Here is a 9,823-nt window from a genome sequence, read left to right as displayed (position 1 = left end):
AGGAGAGAGAAACTAACTGAGAATAGCATGGGCTTTTGAAACCTCAAAATCTCTTCCCAGTGACACACCTTCTCCAACAAGTCACACCCCCTAATCCTTCCCAAACAGTTCCACCAACTGGGACCAAGCATTCAAATATATGAGTCTGTGGTAGCCATTCTCATTCAAACCCCCACATGCCCTAATATAGGTCAACTTTCAGTAGTTTATTCTACCCAATGTCCCAAATCCTTAACAGATAAAGCAGCCGAAGTGGAAAGAGATAGCTTTTCTCTTTTGGGCCTGGGTCACAATGGTCTCCCTTTAAACATTCAGTATCTATTTCTCATTTGTGTTTCTGGTCTGCTGTGGGTGTGAGAAGGAAGCACACCCATGCCCTGGGAGCACTGATGGGAGCACACATGGGAAATACTCATGGCGCACTCACAGGGAGCACTTGCATAGAAGGGAGCACCCACGAGTATTCATGGGAAGCTATTTCTGGGATTATTCATTACCTTGATCACCTCAGTCTCCAGCAGCCGGCCTGGCCTGTGGCCTTTTCCCAGAAGGCTACTTGACTGGCTCTCTCTGACCTTCGGGCTTGGGTTAACCATCTTGTTTGAAGTTTTTCCCTCTCTCATCCAAAGAGGATGCTTGAGGGCACCAGCCATGTTTGCCAGGTTCTGGCCTCCTTCTCTGCTTCCTGGCTGCTATGACAGAAACAGCTGCCCTCAGCCACATGCTCCCACCACCATGATGTGAGGTGCTCAGTCACATCTTCCCACAGTAATGATGACTCTCTGTTCCAACAGCCTCTCCCCCACAACCTCCATATACCCCGCTACACGCTGTTTCCTATCCTTTGAGCTCACATCAGAGGCTCTTTGCTCGCCAGCTCAGAATGTTTATGAAACATTCGTGTGGTCCTCCTTGCATAGCTAGGAGCACATAACAGTGTTACAGATTACAGTGTCCCCTACAAAAGATAGGTTAGTGGCCTGATCCTGGAGCATCATGACCTCTCACCCTTCTGGATGAGGATGGACCTTCCACCCTAAGTGGGATTTGGAGGAAACAGATATACAACAATGAAGGCTGTGATGTGGGACGGAGGGAACAGGGGTCAAGGATTGCCAAGGAGCACTGGGTAGAGGCAGGAAAGTTATTCCCCCGGAACCTTTGGAATGGCCATGGTCCTGTGACAGACTCGATTCCCAGGATCCAGAAATGCAGAGATTAAATGTATATTGTGGATGTCCTCTTGTTGTCACAGTTTGCTGCATTAAGCCTGGAAACTCACATGCTTGAGAGAGAGGTTTGCCCTCCACAGGCTCTGTCACTCTCTGAAGACTCCTATTAAGCCCTCTGCCTGCCAGGCCACACCTTTGCACTGCTGCAGCCTTGGAGCTACAGGGAAAGGCCCTGCTACCTCCCCTTCAGCTCAGAGTCCCCACTGTAAGATTGGTTTTTCCTTATTTCTTGGAAAGCACCTTCAGGACTCATTCAACAAAGAAAACAAACTGTGGGGCCTGTTGCAGGGTCTATTTAAAGCAAATCACCAGCTCCAGTTCCAACAACAAACTGGAGACTGGTTGGGTCTTTGGAACAAGAGTGGAGCCTCTGTGCATACACACAGGCTGCAGGCTGGGGAGGTCCTTCAGCACATGGCCAGCATGTTCCTCTCCCTTACTGGGTGGCTACCTCCCCATCACATTGCCCTAGATGAGAACAGAACTGCACTGTGTCAGACTGAGGTCCCCAAGCAGCTTTGGTGTAAGGTTTAACACCTTGGCAGGCAGGACTGGTTTGAACACAAAGCGACTTCTACCCAGAAATTCCCAACCACTGGTTCTAGCTGGGCTGAGGTGTCTGCAGAGCCTTGCAGGACCCTCTCAGGAAAATGGGCATACAGGGCACTGGACATACAGAGTCCATGGAGATCAAAAGTCTGGGAATATTGCAGAAAGCTGTGTCTAGCTGGGGCTCAACAGGAGGCAAGTGCTTCTTGTCGAGTTCACCATTTGAGCATTGTCTTCAGTGGGGCTGTGGGAGAGAAACGAACAGAGAGCCTGGTGCTTCAGTGATTGTTTACCTCTCCTGTCACCTTTTCCCTCCCTCTTCTTCCTCCTTTTCACACAGTCCCTGACCTACATAGCTCTATGGAGAGCTGGCTACAGGTTTTCATATGGTAGGTCCACCCCTTCATCTTGTGATTACAAGGGGACAGTACCTGATAGCTGGGGTCTCCACAGAGTGGACAGCAGGTTGTAGGCCAGCTCTCAGAGCAGCATGTATGTGGTGGTAATGGTGGTGGGGAATTAAGCCCTGACTGCAGCCCTACAAGTTTCTGTGGTACAAACTCTCCCACCATGGCCCCTTTCCAAGCTAGCAACCATTCATGGGCTTTGAAGTCACGTACAGTTAATGAGTCAGCTGTGAGAGAAGTCTTCAAGAGGCTGAACCATCTCTCTAGTTCAGCACCTCAGCAGGCATGGCCTCCCTGTTCAAAGCAGAGACTCTCTTCCGGAAACACAGTGAAGGATCTGGACATCTTCCATGACTCAACTCTCTGGATATGCTAACCTCAGAGTTGAGTCTCCTACACAAGGGAGCTTCTCCATTGGCCATGGAGACATTCCTAAGAGTAGATTGGGAGAGAGGATGTGGAGTCAGTGTCTGTGGCTCTGATCATTGCCTCAGTGACTTCAGGCAGGTTGTCTAATGTCTGTGGGTCTCAGTCTCCACATCCTCAAGATGAGGAATAGATGACCTGACCTGCAGTACTCAGGGGCCACGTAGTCAGCTGGCTGCAGACTGGGCCCATCATCATGATTCCTGGAGAACAGCCTTCAGGCTGGGCACTGGTGCAGAGAAACTGGTCACTGTGACAGATACATCTCTACTAAGCCAGAGCCATTCGTCAGATTAGCTCTTCTTCCTACACCTCGATTCTTCTGAAAGTCACAGAAACGGAAGAAAAGGGGGGACAGGGACAGTTCCGGCAAAGCTGTGAGAATCAGTGGGTGGGCCTGGGTAATTCAGATCCACAAGGAATTAAAATGGCTGGCTGCCGAGCTGTGTCAGTATCTCGGTTTATTCACCACATGGGAGGCTTCCTTTGGATTCCTCTGGTCAATAAAACTGTGTTCAACAACTGTAGAGTCTATGCCTAGCAAAGGCACTGAAGAACTTCCTTGAGAGCCCCCCAGTGTCCTTCTAACACAGTTCTGTGTCTTTGAGGAAGCTGGGTGTGTTCACTACTTCAGACCATGTAGCTTCGAGAGACCACAAAGAGCGTCTTTACCCAGGTCAGTAGACATATTCTTGCCTGCAAACTCTTGCCTTTGCACATTTCCCCCGATCCCTGTCCTGCAGGCAGCACCCCCACACTTTATTTCATAGTGTGTCTTCTTTCTATTGGGACAAATGACAGGGGCCAGGGAGCTGGCTTTTTGGGTTGGAGGGAGGGGGAGTGCTTGCTATACAAGCACAAGGACCTGAATTCCCAACAAAGTGCAGCATGGTGGTACCCCTCTGTGATTCCCGAGGTATGGTGCAGAGACCGGTCTATCCCAGGAGGGGTGCAGGGGTGGGGCTCTGCAGCAGGTGAGCCGAATCTAGCCCAGGTTAGGTGAGAGACACTGCCTCAGAAATAAGGTGGAGAAACAATTGAGAAAAAAAGAAAGACACGTGGCATGTGGACACATGGTCTCCATGTGCACATGCAAGCACACTTGTATATACATGTGCACACACATACCACACACCACACAGCAGCAATACAATTTTAAATGACAGACAACAAAGTTTTCCTTCCTTTCCTCCTTCATTCTTCTCTCCTTCCCTCCTTCCCTCCCTTCCTGTATCTCTCTCTTTGTCCCTCCCTCCTCTGTCCCTCCCTCTGTCCTTCTCTTCCTTCCTTCTGTTCTTCCTTCCTTCCATCTCTCTTTACTTTCTTCTCTCTGTCCCTCCATCCCTGCCCCTCCCTCTGCCCACCCCTCCCTTTTTCCTTCCCTCCCCTGTCCCTCCCTCCCTCTGTCCTTCCTTCCTTCCCTCCTTCTGTCTCTCCTTCCTTCCCTCTATCTCCCCCTCCATCCCTTACTTCCTCCTCTCTTTTCTTCCTTCCTTCAGTCTATCTTCCCTCCTCCCCTACCTTCTCCAGTACTTTTTGGAAGAAGTATGAGGTGTTGACACATGAACTACTGAGGTGCCTCTGTTCATGCCCTTGGCACCTTGTTTGGGTAAATAAGCTTTTTTTTTTTTAAAGTCAAGGTGTTCTGATTTCTTTTTAAGTAAAGAAATATGAAAATATCCCCCAAACAGAAAAGCACACTGAAGGTAACCATATAAACACAATTTAAGCTGAGAAAATAATCCAGACCTGACGAGTTCCAAAGGGAAGCTTGGTTTTCATGGGACTTTATCAAGATATGGAGCTCTGGGAGGTGGCTGGCTAGGGGCACAGCTGGGAGGGGGCACAGCTGGGAGTGGGCACAGCTGGCAGGGGGTACATGCTCAGTGTACACATCCTCTGACATCCAGGATCTGTCCCCACAGGCCTCAATTTCAATGTGCTTCCTGTTTCCAGTCCTCCCAGCAATGCATCTTAAAGACATTTAGTTTCCATCTCCCACCTCAAAAAGCACAGATTTACAAGTACGTCTTCCCGGAGAGATGGATCCAAGACCCACAGGAAGGAACAAATGGACCCCGCTGGGAATTTTCCATCACTGTTGCTGTATTTTTTTTTTAATTCTCAAGATAAATGGAATTTTACTTATAGTACTGAGGGCTCCATTATTTGTCAGATACTTTTAGCTGCTGCCAAGGAAACAAGAAAATTGGTTGTGCACCTGGCCAGCTGATCTGACCTCAGAAGCCACCTGACCTCATGAAAAGGCCCTAGTTTTTTTTTTCCTTTAGCACTCATGCTGTCTCTTCTTCCTGGCTGCATTTCACATGTGTATGTGTGTGTTTGTATGTGGATTGTGTGCTTGAGTGTGTGTGTGTGCATGTATGTGAATGTATGTGTGTGCATCTATGTGTATGTATGTATGTATGTGTGCACGCATGTGTCTGTATATGTGTATGTATGTGTGTGCATGTATGTGTATGTGTGTGTGCATGTACGTGTATGTATGTGCATGTGTGTGCATGTATGTGTGTGCATGTATGTGAATGTATGTGTGTGGATCTATGTGTATGTATGTATGTGTGCATGCATGTGTATGTATGTGTGTGTGCATGTATGTTTATCTATGTGTGTGCATGTGTGTATAAGTATGTATGTGCATATGTGTGTGTGTGTGTGTGTGTGTGTGAATAGAGAGTGTATACAAATAGCTAGGAATGCCTGGTCACTCACTGTTTGCAAACATCCTCCAGGAAAAAGTCCATTCTCTGAGAAAAGACTCCTGGGAAGAGAAGATATTCATTTATGGCCCTGTGTCCAAGGCACTAAACAAACAAACAAACAAACAAACCAGTACATTACAACACAGATTTTAATATTTTTGCATATGTGTGTGCATCAAAAGATCAGCTTCTCAGAGGCAGCTGGAACACACAGACACCTCTATTTCTTCCTTCAAAACAGAGGGGAGAGAGCAGAGAGCAGAGGGTTCTGGAGGCAGAGTGTGTCCGCAGCTCCTTTCCTGAGGATGAATCACAGCCCTCGGGCTAAACAGGCAGGTACCTTGAAATCTGGCTGACAGGTCAAGCTCAAGGTGACGCGCCTGCTGAGCCTTCTCTCTGTTCAGCTAAGCTCCTATCACACTGTTGGTGCCGCTCAGGTAAGTAACTATGACTAAGCGAGTAAGCAGAAGGGTCTGCCCACTGTAATTACTCGCTAGCAAGTCCCTGCAGAGCCTGGGAGTTCCCCCAGAGGCCTGTTTGGGCCATTTCTGGAGAGGGTAAGTCAAGGTGGGCCTCCTGGACAAGATCAGTCTGGAAGAACTCCAATCAGAACTTAACGCGACCGCGTGGGCATTCTACCTGGAACACACGAGTTAAAGTACTGGGGTTTCTAAACCATTAAAAACCCAGTTACAATGTTCATCGTCAATACCTCAAACAAAGCTCCATCTCTTCAGAGCAATCGTGTCTATGTGCTTCCATTCACATATACATAGGTGTGGAGTCACTGGTCACCCTCAGATGCCACCTCTCACCAGCCTGGTGCTTGACCAGCACACCCTAGGGAACCCTCCCTTCTCCACTCTCCCAGCCCAGGAGTTACAGAAGTACACAACTCTGCCAGGTTTTTATGTGAGTTCTGGGGTCGAATTTAGGTCTTTATGTTCACGTGGCTCATGTCTTAGGACTGAGCCATCTCGCTGGCTCTCAGTGCTTTCCCACAGAAGTATAACACGAGCCATGTGCATCCAGCAAGATTTTTCTAGAAGCTGCACTAGAAAAAGAAACACGCAGGATTAGGTTTAATGATATGCACGGCTCAGCAGACCTCAGATATAGGATTTCATTATTCAATCAGAATAAATGTTATTTTATTTGTATTAGAGATATTTTCCACACTTCTTTTTTGTTTCGTTTGTTTGTGCTTTCGGGTGTCTTGAAGGTCTGGCTGGGTATCACACACAGACTGTGATTCTGAGGATGAGTTCCACAGGCCGAGTGTGTGAGACACAGTGCTGTTCCCTTCATACGTGTTGAAGGGTGTTTGAGCAAAGTTATTATAAGTATGTCCCAGAGAGTGAACTTGTGCTATGGGGAATTTGTTTTGATTTAAGGTTCTTGGCTGGATGTTAAAGTTCTTGGCATGCACCTATAATACTAGCTCAGGAGACAGAGGCAGGAAGATGAGCAAATTCAACGTGAAGAAGGACTATATGGAGAGGTGTTGCCCAGCCCCCAAGCCCCCAAAATATGTGCTTATTATAAAGGAAATTTTTCCAAAAAAAATTTCAATTCTTGTCTTACACGTATTTATATACAAGGCATGCTTGTCACGCCATGCTTGTGCGAGGTCAGAAGACAGCTTGTGTGAGGCGATTCTATCCTTTGACCGTGGAGTTCTGGGGACCAAAGTCAGCTCATCGGCCTTGTCAGCAAATGGCTTTACTCCCAAGCCATCTCACCACCCCACCCCACGCCACCCCACCCCTGATTGTTTTTAAGTAGTACCAAGCAGGAGCTCCCTACAGCAACCAAAATATCCTGACTTAGGTTAATAATTTATTGCCCTCCCGCACAGTGGAAACATAAATAAGACTAGTTTCTAGTCCTATTTGGGTTTGTTCCGGCCTTCGGGTCATTCACCCACATATGAGTGAGCGTACATGTAGTCCTGTGTGATCCATTCTGCCCTCAACAACAGAATATCCTGCTGACAGCCAAGCGGACAAAAGTTTCTGAGGTTGTGTGAATGAGGATGCTTCCTGTATAGGGGGCACTAGGCCCTGAAAAGCAGCCAGAAGCCCTGGAGAAAGCAGGGAGGGAGTACACCACAGTGGGTAGAGAAGCCTATAGCTTCCAGAAAGCAGAGAGACCTGTGGGGGTTGGAATCAACCCTCAGCAGGCCCCATGCCTGGAAGAAACCACGCTACTGTGGAGACAGTTGTCAAGCAGTGCTGTCCGATTGAAATATGACACAAACCACATAGATGGCATTTTCTAGTAGCCATGTTAATAAAGGTCAAAACTGCACAGGTGCGATTTATTTTTAGATCATAGTTTACTGGAACACATTTCCTCTGGAATATTATTGCTTGAACAGGTGAGAGTGCTCACGGTTTTTTTTTTTTTTTTTTTTTTTTTTTTTTTTTCTAAAAGAACTCTTCGAAATCCACCCCGTGGCTGGCACAGTTGTCCAGCTTCATTTGGTGCAGCTGTGATTCAACTGCTCTGAGTCACGTGGGTTCGAGGCTGCCACGTCTGGCTGCACAAGCCCATATGTGGGTGTACGTCATGAATAGTAACCTCTGCTACAGCTCTGGGTCCAAAAGAGAGGTCAGGCCAATGGAAAGGGAAGGGGCTAAAGATCGACAAAGGAAGCGAAGCCTCCCACCTCCTCCAAGGGACTGCAGATTGGGCAATCAGACCCTCTAACCAGGGCAGGGCAGGAGACAGAGACAGCAGTCCCCTTCCCCCACGGTCCCAAGGGTGTCAGTGTGAATAGTGTAACCAAGAAACAGAGCCCTGAGGAACATTTGCTAAATTCTGCCAAGTGCCTGGACACCAGATCACAAGGCTGACCCAGAAAAGAGCAATTGTACCTGCAGGGGAGGCAGGGCAGGCGAGGCCACCCCGGGTCAGCAGGCTCCTCCCACACTGCCAGGGAGGCGTGCCGTGCCGGTGGCCTAATGTGGAAATGTTTGAATGTGGGGCAGCGAGGCGCTTGGGCTTGGGCTGGCGGGAGTCAGCCAGGGTGACAGGAACCAGTCACGCTGGGGCGGGACGATGGAGAAAGCTTGCCAAGACCCCGACAACATCTTTCCTAATAAGTCTGGCAGGCTCCAGGCCTCGGTCCCCCTCTGAACGACCTCTCCCTTCCACTCTGGTCTTCTCCAAGGAGGAAGGAGAGCGAGCCAAACAGAGCAGGAATTTGGACCCAGGCCTGGCTTTCTCCTCGCCGGGCTCTGCAGCTACTCCGCTGCAGAGTGGATGAAGGCCTTTTTCCACGATGCCCCTCCCGAAACTTGACTGTGCTGACTACACTCCATCTGCAACCTGGGCTCAAATGTTGCAGCCCCCGTGCCAGGGGAGACCCTATGGAAGCACCCCTCCTCCCGTTCCTCCCGTTCCTCCCTCTTCCTCCTTCAGCTCCCTGGGCAGAAGCCACCACCCCATTTTAGGAGGCCCCTCCCTGCAGTGGGAGCCTGGAGCCATCCTGCTGGCTGTGGATCCTGGCTGCTGGGCCTGCTTGCTCAGGAGAGGTTTCCTAAGTCGGATGTCCCAGCCCCACGCAAAGGACAGGCACAATGACAACATGTGTGTTTGGGTCGGGACACTTTGAACTATGATTCCCAGAAAGAACAGCTTGTACAACCACTCCGAGTCTCCCAGCAACAAAGAATGTACCGTAGATTAGGCCCGGCTTGCAAAACATTTTTTTTTTTAAAGAGGCACAGCCCAGTCCTTTTATGGGGTCCTGGAACAACGGTGGCTGAGTTAAAAAGCACAGAACACAGCGTCATCCGCTGTCAACACTTCATGACCTTCCTTGGCTCATCAGTTCTCCTAAGGTTGGCTTTTTCTGAGTCTCTAGACCCAGGTGTTGGTGAAGGTCAGCTGCTATGGGATGAGACCTTAAGGGGGAGGTGACCAAGAATAATTTGCCCAAAGCCTGTAGATGATTAATGTGCTTCTGTTAAACAGAGTTAATCTTTACTCAGAGCACTCGGTGATAACCGAGGGCTTGGGGAGAAAATGAACACGTTAACCATTAATCCTGGGAAACACCATAAAAATTAGGATGGAAAACTGTGGATCTGGGAGAGGAATTAGGAGGCTAGAGGGGTCAGCCAGAGAAACCTGACCAGGCAAGGAGGGGGACAGGAAGCTGGGTGGGAGACCTTAAAGTTCATGCATGCTCAGAGCTGGGGCCGTGCATGTGTATTTATGTGCGTGTGTGTGTGTGTGTGTACATGTGTGTATGTGTGTTTATGTGTGTATGTATGTGTATGTATGTGTATGTGTCTGTATGTATCTGTATGTGTATGTGTATATGTGTGTGTCAGTATATGTATGTGTGTATGTGTCTGTGTGTTACTGTGTGTGTATGTGTGTTTATGTGTATATGTATGTGTATGTGTGTGTTTGTATGTGTACATGTGTGTGCATGTATGTATGTGTATGTGTGTTTGTATGTGCATGTATGTAT

Source organism: Grammomys surdaster, unplaced genomic scaffold (genome assembly GCF_004785775.1).
Source record: "Grammomys surdaster isolate TR1022 unplaced genomic scaffold, NIH_TR_1.0 181, whole genome shotgun sequence".
Lineage (NCBI taxonomy): Eukaryota > Metazoa > Chordata > Mammalia > Rodentia > Muridae > Grammomys > Grammomys surdaster.
This window is presented reverse-complemented; position numbering follows the sequence as displayed.